The sequence below is a fragment of the Sturnira hondurensis genome, unplaced genomic scaffold (assembly GCF_014824575.4).
Source record: "Sturnira hondurensis isolate 20B ecotype Veracruz unplaced genomic scaffold, ASM1482457v3 Scaffold0014107, whole genome shotgun sequence".
Taxonomy (NCBI): domain Eukaryota; kingdom Metazoa; phylum Chordata; class Mammalia; order Chiroptera; family Phyllostomidae; genus Sturnira; species Sturnira hondurensis.
In genome coordinates this window covers 47,135-65,564 of record NW_028086738.1, presented here as the reverse complement: position 1 = coordinate 65,564, position 18,430 = coordinate 47,135, and positions in this window count along the sequence as shown.

The window sequence follows — 18,430 nt, the reverse complement described above, 5'->3', positions numbered from 1 at the left end:
AGATATAAGCCACCTACATCATTTAAAGTTCAATAAGAAAAACCATGATCTTTTCAACCAGGGAAGAAAGATTGGCTGTGCTGGATTTAAAGAAAGGAAGCACATGGTTCTCTAACAAGATGCCTTCCTGCGGGATTTTCAAAGATAATTTTGCCACAGTGGTTTTCACCTTACCCACTGACTCTAGAACCTAGCCTTCTTGTAAAATGCGATATGGCTGTATCCTCAAAAGTAGCCTGCACAGTTCAATAATCCAGGTTACAAATTTAAAACCATGGGTATTTGTTTGTACATATCATGTTAAATGTAAATGGCAAAAAATTCTTGCCAGAGGAAAAGCTTCCATCTAGAAAAACTGGGGCCACATGAACTTCAGAACCAGAGAAAGTCACACTTCCTTCTGTGTCCACTCAGGCGCTCCTGCTCCCAGCAATCACCCAATTGTTTAGATTGGGGGAAGGGATAGGGACCCTGATGTGGTAGAAAGAAATCAGGTTTGAGAGTTCACAGACCTGAACTTGAATCTCTACTGTGAGGACTCAGGCAAGTCACAAAACCTCCGAGCCCTGGTGGTTTCTTGTATAAAATGAGGATAATTACACATAATTCAAAGGATTGCTGGGAAGATTCGAGAAAATCAGGTGTAGTTCCTGTTATATAATTACTGCTCAATAAATGTAAATTCTCCCCTCTGTCCCCCGTGCACACCTATGCTAAGTATGCAGTTCTTAGAGGTAGTGAGAGGGAGAAATGATGAAGCTCTTCACAGAACTAAGAGGAAATACCCAGAGAAGGTCAAAATTACCTATTTTTAATATATAGTGCTTCATCTATATATTAAATACTAGAAACAGGCAGTGAAATTTACTTTGAAAAACATTAAATTACAGGATTTTCTTGGCACCTTTCCATCGCCAAGGATACAAACCTCCAGCTACAAAATATAATTTCCAATACCTAATGGCTTAGTACACTAGGGGCATGGTGCCCTCTGCTGTTGGCAACTAGGACCTGCACCCCACCTCAGCTCTGTGTTCTGCAATAAACAGTTTTAGAAATCACAATATGAACGGGGATAAGAACCTTGGAAACTATTTGATCCGTGATGCTCAGCTTAACAGACTGGACTCAAAGATCAAGTGAGTCATGAGTCAGAAGCAGAGTTGTAACTTCTAATTATAATTTGGTTCACAGGCTTCACTACAGTAAATAGTAGTTCTGTAAAAGCAGCCTAGGCACGACCTCAGAAAGGAAACACACAGCTAGTCACACACAGTAGCCCTTTCTAGAAGGTGGTCCAAGACATTTCTTACTTACATTGTATTGACTATGCTGTTATAGTTGTCGTGGGTTTTCCCCCTCTGCCCCTGTCCTCCCAGCGCCTGTCACTCCCTCAGGCAATCCCCCCATTGTTCGTTTCCACAGGTCATGTGTGTAAGTTCTTCGGCTACTGTACGTTACATCCATCCCCATGGATATTCTGTAACTACCTATTTGTACTTCTTAGTCCCCTCAACCATTCTCCCCCACACTCCCCATCTCTTTGTCTTTAGCCTTTAGCATTTCGTTTATGGGTCTTGGAGTGGGTTTCTATGTGTCCATTTTGTTTGAGACTCTCTGTGCTTCCTGAACTTACAAGTCTACTTCCTTCACCCAATTAGGAAGGTGTCTTTCTTTATTTTTTCAAATGAATTTCCAATTTCTTGCTCTTTCTCTTCTCCTTCTGGCACCACTATGAAGTGAATGTTGGATTGCTTAAAGTTGCCCCACAGGCTGCTTACATTATCCTCACATTTTTTGGATTCCCTTTTCTTGTTGTTCTGATCTGTTGTGCTCTGACACGCCCTGTGGCTGTCCACTGGGTGCACTGGAACCTGGGGTTTCCCAGGTGCTGCAGGCCTAATTCAGCCCCCACCTGTGTTTTGCCCGGGGCCCCCTGCCTGAGCTATAATGCAATCTGAGATGGCTGCTACTTGTGCTGGGCTTGGAGATTCCCAGGTGAAGCCAAGCTGTGAATCTAGCCTGCTAGTTCCAGGCCTGGGGTCAGTGAGGCCAGCTGCTACTAGTTTGAGAGGATTTAGAAAGTTACGAAGCATGAGCCCAGACCAGCCTTTCATATGGAAAAGCAGCTTGGACGGGCCTCTATAAAGTGTTGCCAGGTTGATGGAATCTTAGATATAGCACCTGCCTGCTGGCTCTTTGGGGAGAGGGCCCTGAAAAGGGACAATGGTCTCTGCTCACCTTGAGGCCACACACTTCAGTCTCCCCCTGCGCACCACTAGTGCCCCTCAAGCTGCCACCCTGGCGCGGGAGCTCAGAGGGAGTGAGCCTGAGTGCGTGAGTTCATGTGTGGTTTCTTTAAGAGAAAATCTTTAAGAGAAACTCTCTAAAGGTCATAAGTTGCAGGGTGCCAAATCTGGGCTAAGGGGGGCTGAGTCACCTGAGTGATTTGATATTTCACCCCGAAACTGAATGAGACACGATGCAGGAGCAGGCAAGTTGTCATGATGAAGCTGTCAGTCACCAGTTGCCCATAGCTGTGGCCTTCTGAATCTTCTGAATAGTTTCTATGGAAGATTGTTCAAGCTTAACAAAACTTGATGCAGATTTGTTGCTCTATTCACTCAGTAATTTTGAACGGCCACACAGTGTACATGCTCACTCAACAGCATATACCACCCCCACTGACTAGTACAGTGAAGTTGTCACTGTTTATGCATGTGCATTCCAGTTCATTCTCCTTGGTTGCCCAATTACACCAATGTCACACAAACCGTTCTCATTATATTAACCATGGTTGGACTTTTTCCAGGGAGACCTCGTACTTTATAAATAAACACAGTTCAAATCTTCTACCTCAGTGGTTCCCCAAATTACTTCCATTAAAATTTTCAGCCCCAGATGGTGTGGCTCAGTGGATTGAGGGCCGGCCTGAAAACCAAAGGGGTGCCAGTTCAATTCCCAGTCAGGGGACAGGGATTGCAGGCCGGGATTGCAGGCCAGGTCCCCGGTGTGGGCCATGTGAGAAGAGACCACATATTGATGTTTCTCTCCCTCTCTTTCTTCCTCCCTCCCCCCTCTCTAAAAATAAATATAAAATCTTTTAAAAAGAAACATTTCATAGATGTGCTCTATTTTAGTAGCCAGTGCTTGAGAAAATAAAGAAGTTATTATAAATTCAATGCTGGTATAAATTAATATTATGCAACAGAATCAGGTTACATTTAAAAAATGCCCTTGGTAGGAAAATGGATTCAAACACCCTGTCCAACAGCTGTGCACTGTTCACTAACCCTGTTTGCTCTGATCAGGTCTGTGAGGCCCAAAAAGGAAATTACATTCTAATTTACCAAAATCCTATGAAATCAAAATACTCTCTCCTCTACTGCTACAGCTGAAGTGGAGATGGCCTGCCCCTGAGAACCCTGAAAACGTTCTAATAAATCAAGAAACAACGTTTAGTCAAACAGAGTTAAGTTTCACCAGATAAAGATTCTGGCACCGCCCTCTGGCTAGACAACTCTGGGGAGCACCACGTGATCGATAACTCGCAATGGCTGCAGGAACTTTGGCCCACTAGAATCACCTGGCCCCCCCTTATGCTCTCAAACTACAGAGAACCTGCTGCTGTGACTATGAAATAGGTAAACTGTACATCATAAATGTTTTACCATCAGAGGGCGCTGTAGCATAAGAAGTAAAGTGGGAGAGACCATTAAGGTTTAAACAGATTCATAAAACTTGAGGGCAGGATGGGAACTTAGATTTCCTGTCCAAACTCTTAAGTGAAAAAAAAAACAAAAACATAAAACAGAGATCCAGAAGTGCCAATTATTTTAAAACTTTATTTACTTAAATAAAGACATATTTATACCACTTAAATATGATGTTCATCATCCTTTCAAGGCAGGAACTAAAATCTATGCTGTTAGAAGTCAGGATAGTGGTCAGTCACCCTTGCAAGGGGAAGATGGCTCTAAAAAAAATGGTAGGAAGATGGAGTTAAGATGCTGCATTTTTCTATATGCATAATAGGATAATTAACAAATAGCTTAGTTAATATTTGAGTTCCTTTAAGATAGATTTTCTATTTTAAGATGTTTTATAATGTAAATATTATGTTTACATTTCTATTTCAGTATAGTCATCTGTAAATTATATTGCACCAAATCACATGTACATAAAATGTTTCTTTCATTTAAAAATATGTATGTCGTACTCTTAAGTGACAGGCATTAAGGAAAGAGAACTGGGTAAGATACAATTCCTCTCTCAAGCGTTGAGCCCAGCGAGTGTGGGGAATGTACTAATAAAACAATTGCACAATGTTGGGCTTAGGTTCCATGTGCAAAGTGCTGTGGAGTTCAGTAGAGGTTACCATCCTGCCTGAGGAAATCGTGGAGGCTGCACCAAGGAGGTGACATCGTTGCTGCACCTTGATAAGTAACAAGAACTTCTGAGGTACAGAAGGGGCAGAAGAGCATTTCAAGCAAAGGAGGCAGGATGAACTGTGCAGAGCAAACATGTGACAGGAGGTACATAGTTTATATGGGTAAGATTAGATTCACCAGACTGCCATTAGATACAGATATGAAACTCTTTCTATAAAAAGAAACCTAACTTACAGCTGGAGAAAGCCTTATAACCAAAGATATATGGAAGCAGGCACATCACAACATACTTGTAGGGAGTGGGGAGGTGGCACGAGAGGGCTGGCTGGGCTCCACGGTGGCAGCTGAAGTTCCAGAAAGACATCTCAGCAGCTGGGAGGCTTCCCACTGTGAAATATGAGGTCTAAACCCCAACCTGGTATCCTCAGCCTACAGCACAAGAGCTGTAGGAACCCAAATAACACACAGCTGTGAAAAGCAGTGAGGTTTCTGTCCACTCCAGATACAGAAAGCCTCTTAAAGGGCCAACACACAAAATTCTGTTTGCAGCCACTTACCCTGGGCTCAGGCAAAGGGAGGGCAGAGTGGACTAGAGACGACTTGAGAAGAGTCTGGGGTTGGTGGCTCTGGGGAAAGAACTGATGACAGCAGCCAGGATCCTGGTGCTGATCCCCATGCTTAGGGGATCATCTTTCTCAGGCAGAGCACTCCTCACTGAATGGCATCAGCCTGAGGGGAAGCAATAGCCCCGCCCACAAGAATTACTCTGCCCCACACTGTGGTTTTTTTAAAGTACATTTTATTGATTATGCTATTACAGTTGTCCCATTCCCCCCCCCTTTGTCACCCTCTGACCTGTACCCCCCTCCCACCAGCATTACCCTACCCCTTGGTTCATGTCCGTGCATTGTACATATAAGTTCTTTGGCTTCTCCATTTCCTGTATTATCCTTAACCTCCCCCTATCTATCTTGTACCTACCATTTATGCTTCTTACTCCCTACACTTTTTCACCCATTCTTCGCCCTCCTCCTCCCCACGGATAACCCTCCACACCATCTATGATTCTTAAGCCCTGTTGCTGAGGAATACAGCTGCAAGACATTCACTAGTTAGCCCTACAGAAAGCCTGCCAGCAGAGGCAGATCACTAGGAGCTCTGAGACTTTAACTGATCCTCCCCCAGGCCTGGTGCTGATGAAAGCTGGCCTTGGTGCACAGTTTGGTTCTTTCTTCACAAAACAGGCCAAGCATAGAGAGTCACACACTGTGGATCAAAATGGGAAGACAAAGAAACATGCCCCAAAGGAAAGAAAAGAGGATTTTCCAGAAAAAGACCTAGATGCAATGTAGGCAAGCAATTTATCAGATAGAGTAATGATTATAAGGATATACAACAAAGTGAAAAAAGACATAGAAACAGTAAAAAAGGACCAGTCAAAAATTTAAAAATGCAATATCTGAAATAAATAACACACTGAAAGGAATGAACAGCAGGTTAGATGAAGCAGAGGGTCAAATCAGTGATTTGGAAGACAAATTAGAAAAAATCACACAAGCAGAGCAGCAAAAAGAAAAAGTTTAAAAACAAGGAGAGCTTAAGAAACCTTAGGGACAACATGAAGCTTAAAAAACATCCACATCATTAGAACACCAGAAGGAGAAGAGAGTGAGCAAGGGATCAAGACATATTTGAAAAAAATAATAACTGAAATTTCCCTAATCTGGTGAAGGAGAAAAGCACACAAGTCCAGGAAGCTCAGAGCATCTCTAACAAGTTGAACTCAAGGAGGCCTACACCAAACTACACAATAATAAAAATGGCAAGACCTAAAGGGAAGAGAATTTTAAAAGCCACAATAGAAAAGCAGGTAGTTACCTACAAGTTACCACCAATTAGACTGTCATCTGTTGATTTCTCAACAGACACAGCTCAGGCCAGAAGGAAATGGCATGAAATATTTAAGGTGATGAAAAGTAAGGACTTGTACTTTTACCAAGTACAAGTAGCCTTGTACCAAGGCTACTTTACCCAGCAAGACTGTCATTGAAAATTGAAGGAGAAATAAGGAGCTTCCCAGACCATGTAAAGCTAAAGGAGTTTGTTAACACCAAACCAGTACTGCAACAAATGTAAAAGGTCTTGCTTTGAAAAGATGATGATGAAGAAGGAGGAGGAGAAGGAGGAGGAGGGGGAAGGGGAGGAGGAGAAAGAGAAAGAGGAGAAGAAGAGATAATGAAAGAAAAAAACAAAGGAAAATAGTCTAACAATAAAATGGCACTACATGCATACCTGTCAATAATCACCTTCACTGTAAATGGCTTAAATGCCCCAACCAGAAATCATACAGTAACTGAATGGATAAGAAAATAAGATACATATACAGGCTACTTCCAACAGACCTACATCAGATCAAAAGATACACACAGACTAAAAGTAAAGGGTTGGCAAAGGATATTTTAAGCATGGAAAGAAAAAAAATAGCTGAGAGTAGCAGTATTTATATTCAACAAAATAACCTTTAAAATCAAAGCTGTCGTAAGAGACAAAGAGGGACACTATATAATAATAAAGGCAACAATTCAATAAGAGTATATAACCCTAGTAAACATTTACACATCCAACATGGAAGCACCTAAATGTGTAAAACAAATCTTGATGGACACAAAAAAGAGAGGTTGACAGAAATACAGTCATAATCAGAGATTTTAACACCCTTTTGACTTCAATGGACAGATATTCCAGAAAGAACATCAACAAGGAGACACCAGCATTAAATGACACACTGGATCAAGTGGCCTTAATTGATAACTTCAGAGCATTTCACAGAATACTAATACTTTTCAGAGCATTTCATGGAATATACATACATTTCACAGAATATAGGACATTTTCTAGGATAGACCACATGTTAGGACACAAAACAAGTCTTAATAAATTTACAAAGCTTGAAATCATACCAAGCATCTTCTCTGACCAAAATGCTATGAAACTAGAAATCGATCATAAGAAAAATACTGAAAAATCATGGAAGCTAAATAACATGTTATTAAACAATGACTGTGTCAATAATGATGTCAAAGAAGAAATCAAAAGATACCATGAAACAAATGAAAGTGAGGACACAATAATCCAAAATCAATGGGATACAAGAAAAGCAGTCCTAAGAGGAAAATTTTAAGATTTTAATTTTAAAATTACAGGTCTATCTCAAAAAAAGCTCAAATAAACAATCTAACTTTACACTTAAGGAATTTGAAAAAATAAAGCCCAAAGTGATTAGAAGGAAGAAAATTATAGAGATCAGAGCAGAAATAAACAAAATAGAGTATAAAAAATTATACAAAGGATTCATCAATCCGAGAGCTGGTTCTTGGAAAAGATGAACAAGATTGACAAAACTTTAACCACACTCATCAAGAAAAAAAAAGAGAGGACCCAAACAAGTAAAATAAGAAATGAATGAGGAGAAATAACAACTGACATCAAAGATATACAAAGGATTATAAGAAAATATTATGAATAAGTAGTCTGCTATGAACATTGGGTGCATAGCAGCACAATGTACAATAACCAAGTGCTGGAAGCAACCTAAGGGCCCATCAGTAAATGAGTAGTACAAAAAACTGAGGTACATTTACACAGTGCAGCAGAAAGAAGGATGGAGCTTCTACCCTTTGTAGCAGCATGGGTAGAACTGGAGAGCATTATGCTAAGTGAAATAAGCCAGGCAGTGAAAGACAAATACCATATGATTTCACTTACAAGCGGAACCTAATCCACAAAACAAACAAGCAAGCAATATAGAAAAGAGACATTGAAATAAAGAACAAACTGACAGTAACCAGAGGGGAGGTCAGAAGTGGGGGGAATAACAGTAGAAAGAAGGGAAAGGGTCATCAAGGAAGATGTATAAAGGACCCATGGACAAAGCCAAAGGGTGGTGGAAGGATGGACAGTGGGAGGGAGGAGTAGTAGCAGGAAAATGGAGACAACTGTACATGAACAACAATAAAAAATTTGGAAAAAAAATATGAATAAATACATGCCAAAACTGGATACCAGGATGAAATGAATAAATTCCAGAAACATACAATTTCTTAAACTAAATCAAGAAGAACCAGAGAATCAGAATAAACATATTACATCTAGTGTAGTTGAAGCAGTAATCAAAAAAACTCCCATCAAAAAAAAGCCCTGGACCAGAGGGCTCCACAAATAAATTCTACCAAATGTTGCAGAAAGAATTCCAGATCCAGGAAGCCTCTGCCCCTTCCAAACTATTTCCAAAAATTCAAGAAGAGACACACTTTCCAAGCTCATTTTAGGAGGCCAGCATTATTCTAACTCCAAAACCAGATACAGACACTACAAAGAAAGGAAATTTTAGGCCAATGTCCCTAATGAACATAGATACTAAAATCCTCAACAAAATATTACCAAACCAAAAACAGTATTGCATCAAAAAGGTCATATGCCATGATCAAGTGGGATTTATCTAGGAATGCAAGGTTGGTACAATATTCACAAATCAATAAATATGATTCACCACATAATCAAAGTGAAGTATAAAAATCACATGACCATATCAAAAGATGCCAAAAAAGCATTTGATAAAATCCAGCATTGATTTATCATAAAAATTACTCAGCTAAGTGGGAATAGAGGGAGAATACCTAAACATAATAAAGGCCATATATGATAAGCCAACTGCCAGCAGCATATTCAATGGGCAAAAACTACAAGTGTTCCCCTTAAGATGGGGAACAAGAAAAGGATGTCCATTTTCACCTCTCTTATTCAACATAGTACTGGATGTTCTAGCCAAAGCAATCAGAAAAGAAGAAATAAAAGGCATCCAAATTGGAAAAGAAGACATAAAGCTGTCTTTATTTGCAGATGACATGTTACTATACATAGAGAACCCCAAAGATTCCACTGAAAACTACTGGAAATGATAAATGAATTAATCAAAGTAGCAGGATGCAAAATTAATTTCCCTTTGTGTTAGTTCATTATTGGCATATAAAAATGCAACTGATTTTTGGATTTTAAGAAAATAATCCCATTTGCAATTGCTTCAAAAAGAATATAATACCTAGGAATAAACATAACAAAGGGTGTAAAAGAACTACTCAGAAAATTATAAGACACCGTAGATAGAAATTAAAGAAGATACAAAGAAGTAGAAGTACATCCCAGGTTCATGGGTAGGAAGAATTAACATCATTAAAATGTTCATGATACACAAAGCAATCTATAGATTCAACAATATTCCTATCAAGGTTCCAATGATGTATTTCACAGAACTAGAACAAATATTGAAAAATGTATACGGAACCACAAAAAGCCCTGCATAGCAATAGTGATCCTGAGAATGAAGAACAAATTTGGAGGAATCATGGTACCTAATATCAAACTATACTATAAGGCCATAGTAATCAAAATAGCATGGTTCCAGCATAAAAACAGACACATGGATAAATAGGAAAGAATGGAAAGCCCAGAAATAAACCCACAGCTTTATGGTCAATTAATGTTCAATAGATGAAGCAAGTACATCGAATGGGTTAAGGTAATTTATTCAAAAAATGGTGTTGGGAAAATTGGACAGATACATTCAGAAAAATAAAACTAGATGATCTTCTTATACCACCCACACGAATAAATTCAAAATGCATTAAAAACTTAAACATCAGACTCAAAATCATAAAAATTGTAGAAAGAAACGTAGGCAGCAAAATCTCAGACATTGTTTATATATCCAATATTTTATTGGATGTATCACTCAAGGCAGGGGAAACAAAAGAAAAAATAAACAAATGGGACTACATCAAACTAAAAGGCTTTTGCACAGCAAAGGAAAACATGGAAAAATAAAATGATAACCCACACAATGGAAGAACATATTTGCCAATACATGTGACAAGGGATTAATATCTAAAATTTATAAAGAACTTACAAAATTTGACACCAAAAACACAAACAATACTATTAAAAAATGTGCAAAGGACCCAAATAAACCTTTCTCCAAGTATGATATTCAGATGGACAAATGACATATGAAAAGATGCTCAACAGTGCTAATTACCAGAGAAATGCAAGTTAAAACCACAATGAGAAATCATTTCACGCCTGTCAGAATAGCTATCATCAATAAATCAACAAACAAGTGATGGTAGGGATGTGGAGAAGGGAACCCTTTTGCAATCGTTGGTGGGACTACAGATTAGTGCAGCCACTGTGGAAAGCAGTACAGAGATACCTCAAAAAATTAAAAAAGAATCTTCTTTTTGCCCCAGTGATCCCACTTCTGAGAATATATCCGAAGGAACCCCAAACACTGATTCAAAATGAGATAAGCACTCCTGTGTTCAGTGCAGAGTTGTTTACTATTGTCAAGATACAAAAGCAGCTCACGTGTCCATCAGCAGATGAGTACATAAGACAACTATGGGACATTCACATAACCAAATACTATTTGGCCATAATAAAGAATAATGTTTTATCCTTTGTGACAGTATGAATGGACTTGGGGGACATTATGCTAAGTGAAATAAACCAGTCAGAGAAAGACAAATGCCATGATTTCACTCATATGTAGAATTTAATGAACAAAATGAACTAACAACCAAAATAGAGACAGACTTGCAGAAAGCAAGGATAACATCTTTCAGGGAGCAGGTAGGACATGGAGGGATTGAGCAAAAAGGAAAAAGAACTCAGGACATGGACAACGGGGAACACTTGTGGGGAAGAGAAGGCTATAAGGGGACTAAATGGTCATGGAGAAATTACAATAAAAAGAAAAAAATCTGACTTAAATCTAAAATTACCTCTCTAAACCAGAGGTGAATGAAATCAGTCCTAGAAATAGAGCTTTAATGAGGCAAAGATTTTAGTCTGTTTTGCCCATTGCTAAATCCCCAGAGAGCAGAATAGGCCTAGCAAATAGCAGACGAGGGAATATGTAGTGAATGAAGAAATGTACGTATACATCTTAGCTCTGCAATTGTTACCAAGACAGACCAAACCCAGCTTCAAAGAGGAACATGGCCCAAAGCAATGAGAATGGAGAGTAAAGTTCCCAAGATCAAGTTCGTACAGGTTCTTTCACTGCACAGGTCTGTTACTGGCTTTGGCAGAGTTGCAGAGTGCTGTAGTTGGAGGTCCCTTTTGCCCAGTGACAAATCACATTCCTAAGGGAGAACGCAAGCATAAAATCTAGGACCAGTTCATAAAGTTTAGGCTTAATTAGACTGCTGAGGAAGCAGGAACTGCACGCCCACTGCTGGAGGTAGAAACAGGATAAATCACTATAAATTAATATACATAAGAAGCCAGAATCTAGGTGGAGGGTCAGGGAAGGTCAGCATTTTACTGAAGTACACCAGCTGAAATATCATGATCTTATGACAAATTATAGTCACAGTTTTTAGGACTGGAATGCACCTGAAGTTGCGGCTCTCAGCCAGTGCAGTTATTTAACCTGAATGACAGCTTCCTGTGAAAGGTATGGCACAATGGCTCATTCAACAGCAAACTTGAGTTCTGTAATCCTAAATGTGCTATAAAATGTTGATTTGATCATTATGTAAAATACATTTTTTCCAACAACAGAGTTATATGAAGAAGGAAAGAACAGGGGGAAAGGTATAATGCCCAAGGGCAATAAATGATTAGATGGATTAGTTAAGACTCTCAGTGAAAAGGAGGATTTCGGGATGCAGACATCCCGAGGTGGCAGGAGGGGATGGGGTCCACAGCGCAGATGGAGGGGTCTGACCTGGACAAGAGAGAAACCCTCCTCCAGTAGGAAACAGATGGGTGCAGAAGGAAACACATTTCTAAATGGAAAGAGGGGAAGTGAAGGGATTTTACTAAAACCTTCTCCACAACATCTTAGTTTTTTAATCAGTGAAACTGGAGGCGAGACTATCTACTAAAAGAGTAAAAGGGCACAGCATGGCAATGGTTGGAAGACAGAGGAAAAAGGATAGCATGGAAAAAAGAACTGATGCTTCAATCTTCAGGGGACCCTGAAGGTTAAGGCTGGACTTGCAGGCACAGCAACCTGCCTGGCTGTCAGTTTGCTCCAGCAGAAATCCACAGCCCAGGGCTACAGGGAGAGCCGTTTCATGGCTGGATCACAAGAGGATGGGAATTTCATGAAGAGCCTGTGACAGATGGACAGGGGCAAGAGGACCGAGGTCATCCCTGATCTCCATGTCACCATGAACACCCAGACCAACCAGGTCCCCTCCAGCTCAGACAAATGCTGCCAAAATCTGCTCTCTCACTTGCAAGGGAATCTGAACTATGGTAGAGTTATTCCATTTTAAGGAATGGAAAATGTTGCCAGAACTCCTATGTACATATGTAACCATTTCCATGGTAATCTTATAAAAGCCATTTAATGCTGTACATTACCAAACAAAGCTTTTTAGGTTTATATTCTGCTGTTAAATACATGATGTATTATTATTGTTTTTCTTTCTTTATACGCTATTGCTGAACGCCTCTACATATAAAACATTCTCCTACTAGCACTACTGTAATCACATTTCATGCCAGATCTTCTGAGGGATGGAAGATGGTCATGTGACAGGAGAGTAAGAAGCTGGGAAAAGTCCGGGGCGTGTGGAAAGGGGGAGCTGAGACAGGAAAATTAAACAAAGCCAAACAATTTAACAACTGAACAGCCAGCTAGTGAATTACAAGACCTTACCTTCCCTACCCAAGGAGTTGATACCTCTCCTAACCAGAAAATACAGCGCTTAAATAACCCTCATCTGGGAAACAGAGAACACAGACCCAATTCATGCCATTTGTGCCACCTAAAACCAAGCACAGATGAAATAAGAGGAATAAATAAGAAAACACCATTAGAGCTAGACAGACCCAAGACAGAGGTAAAACACCAAAGCACACCAAAAACAACCTCAATCTCCTCTATATGCGCCTTTTCATGTGTCAGCACATTAACACCACACCTGGACAGCTAGTGAATATTCTGCTGAAACCCTCCCCTAAGAGTCTCACCAACAGGAGAGATCAAAACCCTCAAGACAAAGCACAGATGCAGGCTCACTCTAGGGCACACCCATGCCCCTTCCCAGGTGTGAACTTTGTACTTCCTCCTAAACTCTAAGGGTCCCAAGGAGACTTGCAGCCAGGGGAACAGTGGGCAGCAGCAGCTCATCCCAGGCTTACCCCTGATCCTGTCTCCAGGGCCTCTTTTTTCTCTGACCTCCCAGTGAGCTAACAGTTCTGCCTTGGCTCACTTCTGTCACTGTGACCTTCACTTCCCAGTGAGCTAATAGCAGCCCTGCTTTGGCTCACTCATTCCCTGTAATGTTTTTAGGAGCCAAAGCAAAGCATACCTAGGCTCTCCTATTACTTCTTCTACCCTAAGTCCTTCCTTTGTTTCACTCTTCCCCGCTTTAATAAACATACTCTCAAAATCACCTGGACTCATGTTGTGAAATCTTTACCTTACAAAGTCAAGAACCCACAAACTAGAGGCTGGCCTGAGGCAGATGCGCTCTGGGTTGGTCCCTGTCCAATAAAAGTATCTGGTGTAATGTAATAGGCCCCACCCCCACCCCCTAAAGAGGCAAAATCATGCGTCTCACATAGAGCAGTACACCCTTGCATGTAATTCATAATCTATCTTCCATACTACCCTCCTCTGAAGGGACAGTCCTCCTGCAGAGGGCTCCAATGACTCCCCAAATTTCTTCTCCAACTCAGCAACCCTAGTTCTCACCCATATAACACTAGAGAAGGAACCAGTCTTGCCTAGACCTTGGTTTTGAAGTTCTGGTCTCCAGATCTGTGAGGAAATAAATTTATGTTATTTTAAGCCTCCCAGTTGGTGGCACTTTGTTACAACAGCCCTAAAAAACTAACACAGAAGGCCTCTCTAACACAGGAGGTGGCACGGGAGGTAAAGCCTGAAGGAGGAGCCAGCAAGGGGAAGAACCCAAGAAAGAAGGAACAGAAACACAGAGGCCCAGAGGCCAGAAAGCGCTTGGGATGTTGGAGAAACAGAAAGGAGAACAGAGAGTCTGGAGCTTGGTGAACTAGGGGCAACAGTATGGGATGCAGCCCAGGGCTGAGTAGGCCGAGGCAGGGAATGTGAGTTTAATATTAAGAGCCATGGGAAGCTTGAAAAGAGTTTTAAAACTGATTCTGATTCATGTTTTAAGAGACCACTCTGATTGTTCTGTGCAGGACAACCTGGGGAAGGAGATGATAATGAAAGGAAGAGTAAACAGAAGGGAACTGGAAGGCCCAGGTGAGAGAGGATGGCAACTCTAATGAGACAGATTTCACACCCGTCTCTCTTCAATTGCTACACTGGTAACACATCAACAGTTTACTTTCCAAAATCATGCTACACCCTGGAAAGATCCCAGTGACAAAGGACCCAGTGTACGACAGCAGCAGTATCCAAATCACAGCAACCAACAAAAATAAGTCTTTTGAACAGCTGCAACTACCACCCTTTTATAACTGGTTCTGCAATGACACAGTGAACATTTCAGGAGTTAACAGCCCCACTCAACTGGTGACAGAGTTCTAAGACCATCAGGACCTCCCAGCATTTAATGGAAGTTAACAAAGTAGATTCCATTTCTACCCTTTTCCTTCCACTATTTAAAGAAACTGTACAAAGTGAGATTCTAATAGTTCTCAACTTTACATTGCCTGTTTCCATCTGGTGAGAGAAGGTATCAGGGATCACAACCTTTACCTGGTCACCAAGGTTAAATTTATGCTAAAATGCATTTCTTTTCCCATGGAGGACATTCTGTGAATCACACTGTGAGAACCATGGAAACAAAACCTTCAGCATTTTCTTTAGAGATTATTAGCTAACACATGATCTTAGAGGATTTGAGCGTTCTGAAAAATTAAACTTAACAAAATCCCCATATGAAGGGCATCCACAAAAGGATGCAACTGAAAAAAACAGTAGCTGCCTAAGCTTCTTCCTCCTGGGGAACTCCAACATCAAATTTCCTGTCACGGTTTCACTATACAATGGCCTCGAGAGACTTTATTTCATCAACTTAAAAATATACTCTATAGACCACTCATTGTTTCCAACATTCATCTGGTCTGCATGATAAGGCCAATGTGAAAAAGATAAAGGAAGGGAAAGGGATATCCTTAGCTCAAACCAAAAGATCAGAACAATGACAGCAAGTTCAGACACAACCAAGTTGCTTCTTTGATTACTTTCAGGTGCTTTTGCCACTGCCTCACCATCCTGTACAGCAACTGCCAGAGCTAATAGGATGTGCAGGGAAATGACAGGGAAGTGATTATAGTCATTCACTCATTCAAGTATTTCTTGAGAGCCTACCTTGGGATAAATGCCAGACATACAACAGTGGACAAGCTGGCTATGGTCACTGCCCTCACAGCGCAATAGTCTGACAAAAGAAACTGACAACAAACAAGCAAATACACAAATAAAGAAACACTTAGAAACTGTCATTGTGCAGATTTCATTCTGACAGAGAAGAACAGAGGTAGGCCTACCTAAGCCTTTAAGCGCCCCAGCCTTCTAGTTAGGTATATCAACCATGTACCTAACACTTGAATAAATAAATGAATGAAAAGGTCCAGAGGATGTTACTCAATGCCACTTCCTACATGAAGCATTCCTAGGTCTTTCTGCCTTCTTTGTACTTCCACAGTAATTTTAGTTCTATTATAGTCGTTTTTAAATACAGGGTGGAGCGCAAGTAGGTTTACAGTTGTGAGTATGCAAAACACAGTTTATTCTTATATTACTATTTTTCAGTTATTGTATTATTTTCCATACAGATGAAGCCCTTAATGTCAATGTGAATAAAACTCAAAGCATCTTGGTTATTTTTTAAAGAGTTAGCTTTTCTATAAGAGGGTGGTCATGAGTGAGAGTTGAGAGTGAATAAGACAGGCGTTTTAATTTTAGACAGTGCTGTTGTAATCATTCATCCAGCGTTTATTGACCATTTACCGCCGTCCTGTCGAGTTGCACACGATGAGCATCAGGAATTGGAAATGCAGAAAAGGAAATGGTAATACTCCAGCTTTTGATGTGCTCAGAGATAAATTTTCAGCTAGCTGCTATGCGACAGTAAAGTGTACTGAAAATCAGTCTTTTCCACATTGCTTCAATGGCCCAGAGGAAAAAGTGATTAACTGAGCGGTGTGAGCAAACCGCAAACAGGAAAGGTTTCTAGATTCCTTCCTTATCTCTCACATCTAGTCTGCTGCGTAACTATGACAATAGCCTCCCAGCTGGTTTTCCTTCTTTCAGTCTTGTCTTGCTACCTTCCAAGCCAGTGTCCACACTGCCAGGCTGATAAAGCTCAAATCTGATCATCACTCTGGATTTCAAACCTTTCAGTCACTGCTATTTTCCTTCAGATTTAAGTCTAAACATTTTAACATGGTTTGTTATAGGGCCCTTGTTGTCCGGCCTTTGCCCACCTCTCCAGCTTTGTTTTCCACCCTCTAGCCCTGGGTTCCAGCCACACAGAATGTCTTTTCAAGTTCCTCAAATGCACCATCCTCCCTCAGCTCCAGTTTTTCATTCTGCAGATAGTTTTTAAGTGCTTCCCTCCTCTGTAGCAAGAACTGCTAGGTGCTGTGATTACAGTGGTTAACAAGGGAGACTCCTGTCTTAATGGAATGTAAGTCTTTGATGGATGGACTTGAGAGGAAAAACAGGGGAACCTATTGGAATTAGCTTGGTCTGGGAAGGCCTCTCTGAGAAGTTGACACTTAAATTGAGGCTTAAGAGATGAAAATGATCCAGCCATTCAACAGAGAGGAAGAATCTTACAGAGTGAATGAGCTATGCAAAGGCCCGAGGCATCTTCGCAGACAAGAACCTAAGAAAAGTCAATGTATCTGGACTTGAGGAAAATAGCGAAACAGAGGCTGACTTCAAGGTATCTGGCCTGTGTTACTGATGGAGAGGAGTGCCATTCACTGAAATGGAGAAAATTACAAGTAAAGAGGTTTGAGAGAAAAATAAGAATTCAGGTTTTTTACCTATCAAACCTTGAGATTTCTATGATACACCCAACTACAGTTGGCTCTCGAGTCAGCAGTTGGGATATGGAAGTCTGGAGTTTGCACCATGGTGCAAGTCATGGAATTTGCACCATGGTGTCTCTTTACTGAGTTATTCATTGCCTTAGCCAATAGATGATAAATTTATTGAACACAGGAGCCTGTTTTTTCTGTCTGTCAGCCTGTCCCCTTCCACATCCCTACAATACTACTTTACCTATCGTGCTTGCAGTGGACAAACTGTGTGTCGTACTAAGAATTTCCTAGGGAATGTTCCGAAAATACTTTTCACCAATATTTCTCCAGACTAAAGAAATTTTGTTTCTCAGTTTTTTTGTTTATTTAATTTTCTGTCTTCTGCCTCACTCTGGCTTCCCTTTCTAGAATTTCCATGTAAGGCTAGTAAATCATTCTTCAGGGACTTCTTTTGACTGTCCTTAGAAAAATTAGACAAAGTATGTGCCCTCGAAGGAGACCATTACATAACACTAGTTCCTATTGGTATTCCATAGGTTAGGTGTTTATAAAACACTTTTATGTAATTTCTCTCCTATGATCATCTTTGAAAATAGCTGTGTGTCATTATTTGTGAAGTTATGGGACCCACTACTCTCCCATGGCTGATGTCACACAACTGCCAACTCTTTCGGGAAAGGGCCCACTTCCACACTCTCAGGGACAGAGCTGATGCGACAGGACCATCTACTCAAGAAGGGGACGCTTCCCACACTCACAGGATCAAGATGATGTGACCAGACCTCCTGCTACCTCAGGAAGGACCCTCCCCATCACTCAGAAGACCCAGAGGTGATATGACCCCCAAATCTCTCAGGGACAGGCCTTTCCTTGCACTCACAGGACACCACTGATGTGTTAGGACACCATGCTTTTACAGGATGAAACCCCTCTCCACACTCACAGGACTCAGGGCTAATGTCACAGGTGCTTCTACCCTTTCA